This window comes from Sminthopsis crassicaudata, chromosome 1 (assembly GCF_048593235.1).
Source record: "Sminthopsis crassicaudata isolate SCR6 chromosome 1, ASM4859323v1, whole genome shotgun sequence".
Taxonomy (NCBI): domain Eukaryota; kingdom Metazoa; phylum Chordata; class Mammalia; order Dasyuromorphia; family Dasyuridae; genus Sminthopsis; species Sminthopsis crassicaudata.
In genome coordinates, this window is record NC_133617.1 from 116,228,326 (window position 1) to 116,240,886 (window position 12,561).

Genomic DNA, 12,561 nt, shown 5'->3' on the forward strand with positions numbered 1-12,561 from the left:
ATACAGCCAAAGAACAATAACCTGAAAGAGTTTATAAGTAAGAAATAAGTAAGAAAAATAACCAAAGAAATGAAATCAATAGATTGGTGATAAAGTCCTGATGCAAATGGGTGAAAGAATGAAAGTAATAATAATAATAGAGAAAGCACTGAATTTGAAGTTAATTACTGATATATAACATCTGGCTCTGACATTTACTTCCTATGTGACCTTGATTAAGTAATGTCATCTCACTGGCCTCAGTTTCCTTGTCAATAAAATACACCAAAGCATCCCTCTTTGGCCACCATTAGCCTATGTATATTGTTTCCTTTATTAAAATGTAAGCTCCTTGAGCAATTTGGAATTATGTACAAAGGATTATAAAATTGTGTGTACTCTTTGATATATCAGTGCTTCTACTGGGTCTGTATCCCAAAGAGATCCTAAAAAGGGAAAAGAAACCAAATGTGCAAAAATATTTGTAGCAGCCCTTTTTATAATGGCAAGAAACTGGAACCTAAGTGGATACCCATCAGTTGGGGAATGGCTAAATAAGTTGTGGTGCATGAATGCAATAGAATATTATTGTCCTATATGAAATGATCAGTAGACTGATTTCAGAAAAGCCTGGAAAGACTTTAAAAACTGGTGCTAAGTGAAGTGAGTAAAACCAACAAAACATTGTACATAGCAACAAGAAGATTATGTGATGACCAACTGTGATGGAGTTGGCTCTTTTCAATGATGGCAATTCAAGGCAAAGTGACACAAGATAATTCAAGGAAAAGTGACATGAGGTAATAGACTTATGATAGAAAGAAGTGATCCTCATCCAGAGAGACTCATCCAGCATAGTATTTTCACGTCTTTGTTGTTGTTTGTTTGCTTGGTTTTTTTCTTCTTATTTTTCCCCTTTTAATCCCATTTTTCTCGTACAACATGATAAATGTTTAGAAGAATTGCATATGTTTAACCTATATTGGATTACTTGCTATATGGGGAGGGAGGGAGAAAAAAAAATGAAACACAAGGTTTTGCAAGGGTGAATGTGGAAATCTATCTTTGCATGTGTTTTGAAAAATAAAAAAGCTATTAAATTAAATAAACAAATACAATAAATAAAAATAAGCTCTTTGTAGGCAGGGCCTATGTTTGCTTTCACATTTGTATTCTCAATGCATAATATAATACATGATATATAGAGTGCTCAATAAATGTCTTTCCACGTATTCATTAATTCAAGTGACTTGCCCAGTGCCACATAAGTGATAAGAAATCCAGATTTTCCTGACTCCATTCCCTAGGCCATGAGCCCAGTTAATCTTGACTTTAAACTTCTATCTCTGAAGGAAAATTTTCAAAGGAATCACCAGTCAACTGCCAAAAATAGGCAATATATAGAAGTACAATATGATTATAATACAATATAATGCAATAATGATGGTATCTACCTCTGAGTATTGCAATAAGAATCAAATAAAGTATTGTAATGTGACTGACACATAGTAGACATTTAATAAATGCATATTTCCTCTCCTTTCCCCTAACCATAATTATCTTTAATGAACATGAAATTTGTGTAAAATAGATTTGAATAGATTTATCTATTTGAATAAATCCTTCAGGTTTTATATTATTAAGGCATTTTAAAATCTATCAGAGAGTGCCCAAGATTATTTATTTCCCATTTCTGAGAGCTCCCAGTTCAATGGCTTGCCAGTGTTTACAATGCCAGGCTCATAGTAAATACTTAATAAACACTTGTTTATATATTTCTAAGAAAAAACTTTGGTTTGGTTTGTTTTGGTTTTGCTCAATATATGGATGAAATGCTGAAAAAAGTCACTTAATACAAGTAATCATCCCTTTGCCTTCATCATTGAACACACATCTGGAATAGAACAATGATTTCTGAGCACACTTTAGAAGGCATGTAGATAACTGAAGCCAGAAGAGGACAAGCAAATGGTCAATGATCTAAGAACTATGCAATATAAAATAATAGTTGAAGAAACTAGAGATGTTCATATTGAAGAAGAGAAGTCTTATAAGGGACATGACCTCTAGTTATTAATTACTCAAAACTGTAGAACATTTTGAGGAATATAACATTTTCATCAAAAATAGCCTGTGAAATCAATGTAGAATGGTCTGTGAAATCATAATCAAATTTAATTTTGTTTGGCTTCACGGCTTCAGAGCATAGAACTAGAATCAATTGGTAGGAGTTATAGAAAGAATTGAACAGCTAGGTGGTTCAGTGGATAGAATGCCAGGCCTGGAATTGTGGAGACTTGAGTTCAAATTTTATTTCAGATACTTTGGTGTGTGACCCTGGCAAATCACTTAACTTTGTTTCCTCATCTATAAAGTGAGCTGGAGAAAGAAATAGCAAATGACTCCAGTATATTTACCAAGAAAACTCCAATTTGGGTCACATAGAATTGAACACAACTTAAATAATTAAATAACAAGAAGATAGGAAGGATTATTTTATAGCCACCCACAAATAGTAGGTAAATTCCTTCACAAAGAACAGTGACTCAATATCAGAGAGCAAATCTCACCTTTACAAAAGTGACATTGGACAAATCATTTAGCACCTAGGTTTTTTCTTACTTGTTCCTGGATAGATTGGGCTAGATAGTCTCTGGAGTTCCTTCCAATTGTTCATCTATGAGCCTCTGTAGCAAGGAATCCTGCTTTCTAAGTATAGTTATATGTTAACTATAAAATACCTTTCAATCCTAGGATTCTTGGATCTGTCAGTTGATCTTCTGGTGTATTGAAAAGGTGTTTCACATCATTTTTATTGTGCAAATTAATAGGCAGTGGATGTATTAGATGAAAAAAAATCACCAATTTCATTGCTTTATGGTGATAAACAAATCACATCATCTTGGATTCCATTGTCCTACTGCAGTTCTGTGGGATGTTTCTAAACTAGGCATAATCACTCTTATACAAGTCAGTGAGATGATAGTGAAGCAAACCAAAACTTCCTTTGTGACATAAGCCAAGAACAAAAGGAAAGCCACAATCTTCCTCCAGTGCCAAAACATACACAAACCAGGACCAAAACCCTGAGGGGAGAATTGCCCAGGGACCTGCTCCTCATCCCACCAAGATTTGTTTGATCCCAGACAAGGCCTCAGGGGCTTAAATCCAGACCAGCGTGGTGAGAAGTTCTTCTCAGGTCTGGAATGATATCAAGAGTTCAAGCCTAGCTCTAGACTCTCCCAGTATTGTGGTATCCCTGATGATTTGGTAAACTGGGCACACATTATAGACATGGTACTCTTAGATTTCAGCAAGACATTTGGAAAAAATCCTTTCTTGAAGTCCTTGTGGACAAAATTGAGAGATATGTATTGAATAAATAGCAATGTGTAAATTAAGCAGACCCCAAAATCTTGATCAATAAATTGAGTTAAAGCTGAAAGGTCTTGAGATTCCTTGAGGCTCTGTCCTTGGTCCTGTTCCATTTAATAATTCTTTAAATAAAATGTGTGAAGAATGTGACTTATTTATGAAATCAGTGCGTGGCATAAAAGCAAAGCAATAGCTAATATATTGGATAACTGAATTAGAATCTAAGAGGAAATGGATAAACTAGAAAGTTAGGCAAAATCTACAATGATATTTAAGAGGATAATGAAAAAATGTTCAATTTAAGATTATAAATTAATGCACAAGTTTAATATGGAGATGTGACTTAGAAAGCAGCTCATGTGGGAAAGCCCTATGATTTTTAGTCAACCTCATAAACATCAGTGTTGTGTGGCAATCAAAAAGGCTAAGGCTGTAATTTTATTAGTAAAAGGAAATCTTGGATTAGGAAACTCTACCAACAAAAGTCAACATACTTGAGTCAAGATACTTGAATTTGCCAGTTGATCTTTTGGTATATTGAAAAGGTGCCACACAGTTAATATGTACCAGTGGTTAGACTTGAGCTCAGGTCTTCCTGCCTTAGATGCCATCTTTCTATCTACTTCCTTCTGATCTTAGACTGTTATAGCCACTATTCTGGTGCAGGCACTCATCATGCCTGTAATATCACAATAGTCTACTGGTTGATCTACCTGCTTCAAGTCTTTCCAGTCCATCCTCCAATTTAGAGCTGTTAAATTAATGTTCCTAAAGATTAGGTCTCACAACATTACCCTCTATTCAATAAACTCCAGTAGTTCTCTATCATCCCCAGGATCAAGTACAAAATCCTCTGTGTGATATACTAAGCCCTTTATAAACTCCCATACATATGTTTACCTCCCCCACATATTTTTCAATCCAGTGACGCTGACCTTCTTGCTGTTTCTTAAATAAGACATTCTATCTATAGAGTTAAGGCATTTAAAATGGCTGTATTCCCCCTGTTCCTGAATGTTCTTCCTTGTTATCTATTTTCTGACTTTCCTTCCTTCTTTCAAGTTCTAGCTAAAATCTTATCTTCTATAAGGAAGCATTCTTTGATCCACTTTAATTCTAGTTCCTTCCATCTTTTGATTATATCCAACTTATCATATAGATAGATAGATAGATAGATAGATAGATAGATAGATTGTATATAATTGCTTACATGTTGTCTTTCCATTAGATTGTGGGTTTTTAAGGAACAGTTGATCTTTTGCCTTTCTTTGTATTCCCAGAGTTTAGCATAGTGCTTGAAACATAGCAGTGACTAATAAATGTTTATTGACAGTGAATTTTTAAAAATCAATCTGATAATATTCATTAAGTACTCATTATGGACCAGGAACTGTGCTAAGTGCTGGAAATTCACAGAAAAGTAAAAGATAGTCTCTGTCATCAAAGAGCTTACAATCTAAAGGGAGGGTTTACAATATTCCTTTGATAAAGGATACTGCAGAAAAGATCCAAAATGTTTGGAAGGGATAATCTGAGGTGCTTTTGAATTCTGAATTTCTATAATATATACTAAATACAAATGGACACACACAAATTCCAGTAATATAATTATTAAATAACCAATGTTTCTGATTATACCAATGCAGGACAGAAACCCTACTATGAAGCTAAAAATAAAACTTGATTTTCTTATAAGTTCTTAGGATGGGAAGCAGCAGGATTGCTATGAGACAGCACAGTTGTAACATAAGATGAGAAGATTATGACAATTCAGAGATGGAAGGTATCTCAGAGGAATTTAATTCAGTCCAAACTCTTCATTTGAGGAAACTGAAGCCTAAGAAGTTGAAATAATTTACTCAAGGTCACACAAGAAGCATCAGAAATAGGATTTGAACCCAGGGCCTCTGTTTCTTGAGCAATACTGTTCTCCTGTCATCAACAGTGAGTCACACCAGATTGACTTTAAGTTCTTTTTTTCCTAGACAAGATTGCTTGACTGATTGGTGGATTAAGTGGGGATGGGGGAAGAGTAAGAGTAAGAGGGGGGAGAGAGAGACAGACAGACAGAGATAGAGGGAAGGAAGGAGAGAGAAAGAAGATATAGGGAATAATACAGATGGATAGATTATATAATAGAGATAAATGCATATATCATAAAGAGAGATAATAGTGAAATATAGGTAGGTAATAGAAATAGAAATCAAGGTCAAGAAGGTATAAGAAAGAGAGCCAGAGTGAGATTCAATATCTATATATCCAGATGCTGGAAGTTATTGCTAATGAATTTTGTAGATTCTCTAACATTGGCAAAATATCATAGATATTTTTGTTCAATTATAAGTTGAAGTATACACCTTCTATGGTCCCTCCAGCTCTTGAGATTCTTTTCTTCACACAGACCAAGAGTTCATTATAGGATTCAAAACTAGGTGGGAATTTTCTAAGTCAGAAAATCTGATCCTTTTATTTTAAAAATGAAAATATTGAGCCCCAAATTCCTCTCTTTGCATTGCCCCTAGGTTGTTGCACATAGCAGAGCACTTGTCAGTCAGTGTTTGTTTTTATTGACAATTGAGAGTTAAAGCAAAGTACAAAAAACAAAGATAACTATTACTGCCAAACAAACAGATAATAATGTGAAGCCAAAAAGATGTTGATCCAGTGGAAAAAGTCCTGAAGTGTTGAAGGAAAAGTAGCCAAAATAAAAATAGGAATGAGAAAGAATTTCACCAGCCCACATACTCCTCCCCAATATCAGTCTTGCTCATCTTTAAAGTATCATGGGTACAAATGAGCCACTGATACTTAAGCCCAAGAGAGTTGAGACTAATGGTTGAATTATTTGCTTGTTGTATTAACTAAGGTTTCAGGTACCTTGGGGGAGGGAGGAAGATCCTGAATCTTCTTCTCTGTCTCACCAAAAACCAAGTATGCTGTTAACTTTCAACAAAATCATGATAGAGTTTAGAGCCTCCTCTTCTGGCCAAGGAAAATACACTTGGAGAAAATCAAAACATTTACAGGCAGGTAATTCCAACTTCCTTTCTGCAAATGGCACCAAGGCAGCCAAGCTAATTAAGTCTCTGCAACTGACTATGCCCAAATTGTTTATTTTCCTAGCATTGTTTCTCTTTTTCTTTCTTTTTTGTTTATTTGTTTGTTGAATGAATGTATACCATGCTTGTTCTTTTTTACTATATTATTTTTAAAAGAAAGACTTTCTGATAAAAACTTTAGAAATCTCAAAATATTGTTCTGGCAGCTGGCTGGCCCACTACTTCATAGTCACTTCATGAAAATAGGAATCTGGTAATTAGCACTTCAAAGCAGAAATTCATTATCTTGGAGTGGGGATATTACTTAGTGATCCCACCCATCATCACTTTAAGAAGACCAAGAGTAAACAATCTGTCCAGGGCCACCCAGAGAGATAAGATCATGCCAAAAATAAAATATCAGAATTTCCTGAAGTCCTTCCATTGAATCATCATTTCCTAAAATGTGTCTTTGTGATGCTCTAAGTAAAAACTTAATTATGATTTTTAAATTATTAAAATTAGAGAGAAGCATATAAATATCATAAATCATAAATCATCATAAATTGTGTATCATATATAATATTGAGAACTCAAAGTATAAGAGATATATCTATCTCCTAAGGGCCAACTGGTATCTATTTCTCCATGAACATGGAGTTTCTTTGAATTCAATAAAGATTCTGTACATTAAGGAAGAGAAATACCCCTACTGTGAGATCAATCATTCAAGCAATCAATAAGCATTTACAGAGCATCTACTATCCATTAATCCTGTGCTAGAAGCAATGAGAGGTACAAAATAAGCACGAGACATAGTCCCTACCTATATGGCACTTACAATCTCATTGAAAAGATGATAAAAATCTAGTCTGTGCTAGGGTCTTTCCCTTTTCTCTGTTTACTCTCCTATTTGAATGACTCAAAAAAACAAATATCCCTCCTTTTAAGGCATAATTAGCAGCAAAGTTACAACTTAGAAAAGTAAGAATAAATCTTTGCACAATATTTAAATACCCCAAATCATTTTAAAAAGGGACAATCAATAATAAAGTTATGTGTAAATATCAGGACCAGACCTCTGATTTATTTAGAATAAAGAAACCTTGGGCAAGGAAATTACCACTAACCAGGAAATTTAGTATATTCTTGGTGACATCTAGTCTTTAAAATTGATAAATTGTTACAGTTGTACAGGTAATATGCATTAAAACAGGACTTGAACCCAGTTATCCATTATTTTTAGGCTAATTTTCTATCACCTATAGCAAAGGTATCAAACATATCAAATATATAATACAACACCATATGCAACCCATAAAATTCTTGAAAGAGGCCTGGACCAGATTAAAATGTAGTTGGGAAATATTTAATGCAGATGATTTTACATTTAAAACTAAGTCAACCACATATGAAAAAATGTTTGAAGCAGCCTGTAGAGGGTCACAACCCTGAAAAGGTGTACTTAAATCTAGGTCAGCAAGGTACTATAGCTAATCATATACTTAGTACTTAGTATGGTGATGTAACGGTACTGAGTGATGTGATCGTACTGAGGTATTTAAGGGAGTCTCAGGTACAGCTTTCAGTCATCCTTTTGTACAGATTCGTGTTCCCCCTGATTTCTATTTGAGGTTGACCCTCCAGCACTACATCATGTTGCCTTAGAAGTTGTATGTTATGGACAGTAATGAAACATGAACATAGAATGAGAAAGCTCTTCTTGCTAAAACTAACAGCCTGAGTAAATAGGCACAAAAGAACACAGCATATTGAAAGATTGAAAGGACAGTACGGAGACTGGCCCGACGAATCTCACCTAGGCAAAGTTATTATTTCATATCTATCTAACCTCCCCCCACATCACTCCAACCTTCCAACAGTCAAATGGATCTGTGTACTGATGCAGACATCTCCTTTTAATATATAGATAGGAATTTACTCACCCATTACTCATGCCCATTCTGTGCAACTATTGCCAAGTCCTCTCCAAAATTTAAGACAGGGGTTCATTTGGTGTTTGAGAGGCCTTCCTCATATTTCCCTAAAATTGTGCACATACACACACACACACACACACACACACACACACACACATAGACATACACACACCAGTGAGACACATATGCTCCTATTTTCATCTTTATAATGGTGCAATAAAGAAAATCATGGTAAATAATCAATATACTGTCATTAGTTAAAGGGTTCATCATAAAAGGGGGTTCTAGATATTAAGAAGTCTGCATACTTCTTGCAAAAGCATCAGCATATTCAAAATAAAAGTCAGTGTTCCACTATAGGCATCAGTCAGAAAAACCTGAATTTAAATTCTTCCTCTGACATATTCTAACCATGAATGAACATGGGCAATTATCTCCCAATGCCTCTAGAGCTCTCAATGGCTATCAACTTTACAGTAGTTGCTGATGTTATTATATAGTTGATAAATTATAGATTTTATATATTATAATATTTATAAAATATATTACATGTAATTTAAATAAAATATATAATATTTATATATCATGATAGTTGATAGCTTTTTTTTTTCTTTATGGAAAGCTTCCTTCATACATAAAATCAAAGTCCAGACCAAAAATGTATGCTTATATTTAAACTATGAAGAACATTTTTTCTTTTATAAATTTTTTTTTATTTTCAGAACACATTCATGGATAATTTTCAATACTTATCCTTGTTAAATCTTGCATTCAATTTTTTTTCTCTCTCTCTTCCCTCCACTCCCTCCTTTAGATGGCAAGTAATCTAATATACGTTAAACATGCAATTCTAATGAGCTCTTTTAGTAGATGACAATTCTTTAAACAAAACTGTGTAATTTTATGCAGCATCTTACATATATTATCACATTACATTGATCCTCTCAATAATCTTGTGAAGTACTTGGTTATTATTATTCTTCATTTTGTAAAAGAAAAGATTGATGCTCAGAGAAGGTGGAAGAAATGCTAAAGTCAAAGAGCTAATAAAATGACAGAATCAGAACTCAAGTCAGTATCTCTTGATTTGAGACAAAGACCCTTCCTACCAATCTATACAGTAATGCCATATTATAAAAGGGAGATAGTTATTATTTCACCTTGATATGATAAAGCTGCATAAACTAGAAGAGCATGTGAATTCAAATATGATGGATTAAATCAGTTCCCTTTCATTGTTTGGATACAATGAACTTACTCCATTTAAAACTTGTATTTGTTGCTATAAGTATACTAAAAACCAAAACATGACCACAACTGAAAAATAAAAGTGGTTTGAAACAAGGAGATTGCATTAATATACATGATGTGGGTTCAATTGGAGCCAATATTGGCAAATATTTCCTGGATTTTAGATAGAGGTTTGGCCAAGACTAACCTTACTTTGAGTATTTGTTAAATTGACTTTAAATAATATGTGCAAAGGAGGACTAAGAAATTTAAACAAATGTTTAGAAAGGTTATTTTAAACACATCAAGAGTGCCAACCATAAATCATTTTTGGACACGGCTCTTAGCCAAACTTAAAATGATTCTGGTAATACACCTACATCAGGAACCAATAATCTTTATTCCTGGCTATGATGGGAATTTAGCTGAATTATGCACTTCTCATAAGGATGTCTATGAAAGGTAGTGTTGGTTGCCAAAATCAGTATTTTCTCAAAATAGGAACTGTCTCACAGTTAGACTGTGAAAGCCTGCTATGGTAATCGTAGGGAATTTACCAGTCTGAATAGCTTAATTTCATTTAAATGGAGAGTTTCCAGTGTTTAAACAAATTTGGTCTGTATTTCGGGAAATATGTGTCTAATACTTTGGTATTATTTTAATGGAAGAATTGTTAGTTTTGCCTAGGAGGAGCCTTCCTTACATTCCTAATTAACCCTTGAAGTGTTTTGGTTTGAACAAAATAATAAATTAAGCAAAGAATAAAAATTAATGTGTATAATATTTCAAAATAGGAAAAAAGAAATAGATTTATCCTAGATCTGTATAATTCCAAAATACTCAAACATTAATTCATTTATTGAGATTTTTAAAAAATCAATTCAAACATCTAACTATTTCTCCATAATATCCGTGAGTAAATATTTGTTGTCTTTGCTGTTCAACAAATCAGAACTTGAGAAGCCTTTGGTGACAATCTGGTTTAACATTACTTAAAAGAGTTCTTACTTAAATGTAATGTGCTTGATTTAAAGACTTTCAATGAGTGAGAACCTCTATTTCCAATATAATTTATTCCACTTTTGAATAGTACCAAATTTGAGGAATTTTTCCTTTATACAAAGTCTCTATTTTCCTTCTTACAATTTCTGCTTATTGCTCCTAATTCTGCCTTCTGGGACCAAGAATTTAAGTCTATTACTTTTTCCATGTGAAAACCCTTCAAACATTCAAAGGCAAAAATCATTTCTTTACTAATTCTTTTCATTTCCAGTTTAAAATTTTATTCAACTTAAATTTATGTGACATGAATTAACCATTTTGGTTACCCTCCCCTGGGTGTTCTTTAGCTTCTCAGGGTCCTTCTCATAATGAGTTTCTCATAACTAAGGATATTAAACATTTTAATGCTTCTCTTAATATAGCTTTAAGACAGTACTGACATTCATGATTATCATATCATACTGTTAAGTCATTGACTTTGTAGTCCACTAAAATCTTCTGATAGTTTTGAAAATAATTCCTATATAACCATACTTTTCCTACATTGGATAGGGGATTTTATTTTTGTTACCCAAATTGTGCTTTCTCAGTCTTACACTTCCTCTTATTATATGTAATTCTATCCTACAGCCTTTCAAGATTTCTTAATCCTAACAATACTTAGTTTGCCAACCTAAATACTTTTGTATAATCTGCAAATTAAAATAAATCATTTATGCTTTTTTTCAAGTAATTAATTAATAGCAGAAAGCCAACACATTCATGGACCACTTCATTAAACATGTTTTTCCAAGTCAAAATCAAATCATTAGTAACTAGCACTTGAATTTGGCTATTCAATCAGTTCTGAACTCATAAAATCATAAGATTATCTAGCCCCTAACTCTATTTTTCCACAAGGACAATAAGAAATTCAGATAAACTGAATTTTTATTATTTCTCCCATTTCTGATCTAGGAGTTTAGCAACCTGGACAAAAAAAAAACGAAATTAATTTAGTCTGGTATGACTTGCTTTTGCGATCATGGTTTACTTTTCTATATTCAATCTGTTCTAAAATTTTGCCAGAAGTCAAAGTCAGGTTTACTACAGTACAGAAAAAGGGAAAGAGCAACTTTGTGTAAATAGGTGCTGCAGAATGACTTTCTTTTGAGGATTTCATCGAAATAATGCCAGAAGTTGCTGAGACTTAGAAGCAAGTCCCTAGTTTGAATTATAGCATTAATATAATGAAACCACTGGGCTTAGAGTCAAGAACACCTAAGATCCAATCCTACCTTACATACGTTCTAACTGTGTGGTTTGAAAACAAGCCCCAAGTGGTCTTTTTTGAGGTCCTCATTGACTCATCATGAATGTAAATAGCATTCTGTTTTGGCAGAACCCCTAAGGGTCTTCTCCTTTCAGATTTATTTAGATTTTTTAAAAACAGGTCGGAGGAGATTCTTTGACTCAATTACTACTTAGCCTTAATCTCTAAATAAGTATGGCCTTAACTTAAAAAGACCAAGATCTTCCCTTGTAAACAAAGCCATCTTCAGTAGTCCTGACCTATATTTGGCCACTGGACATACATGGCTCTGGAGGGGAAAGTGAGGCAGATGACTTTGCATAGATTTCCCTCACTTAAATCAAATTAACTTGCATGTCATGCCATCACCTTCCTAATGGTCTTCTTTGAGAAGGAAGGACAAACAATTTCTCTGTGTATTTTCTTCTTTGAAACACTGGCTGGGATTGGTTGACTTTTAAAATTTCTTCCAGGTCTAAGTCTGTGATCTTATGATTCTCTCCAATACCTCCACCACTGGGGCTCCCTTTTCTTAACTTGATAATTAATATTGCTGTAATTGTTTACTGACTAACTGGTGGTACTCTTAGCAGAAATTGGGAAGTTTCAAGAAAGGATGTAATCACAATGATAAGAGCTCAGTTTTAGAGATTGAGTTTAATACTCCAGCATTGCAGAGAAGTCACATCATGATTGCTTCCTTTCT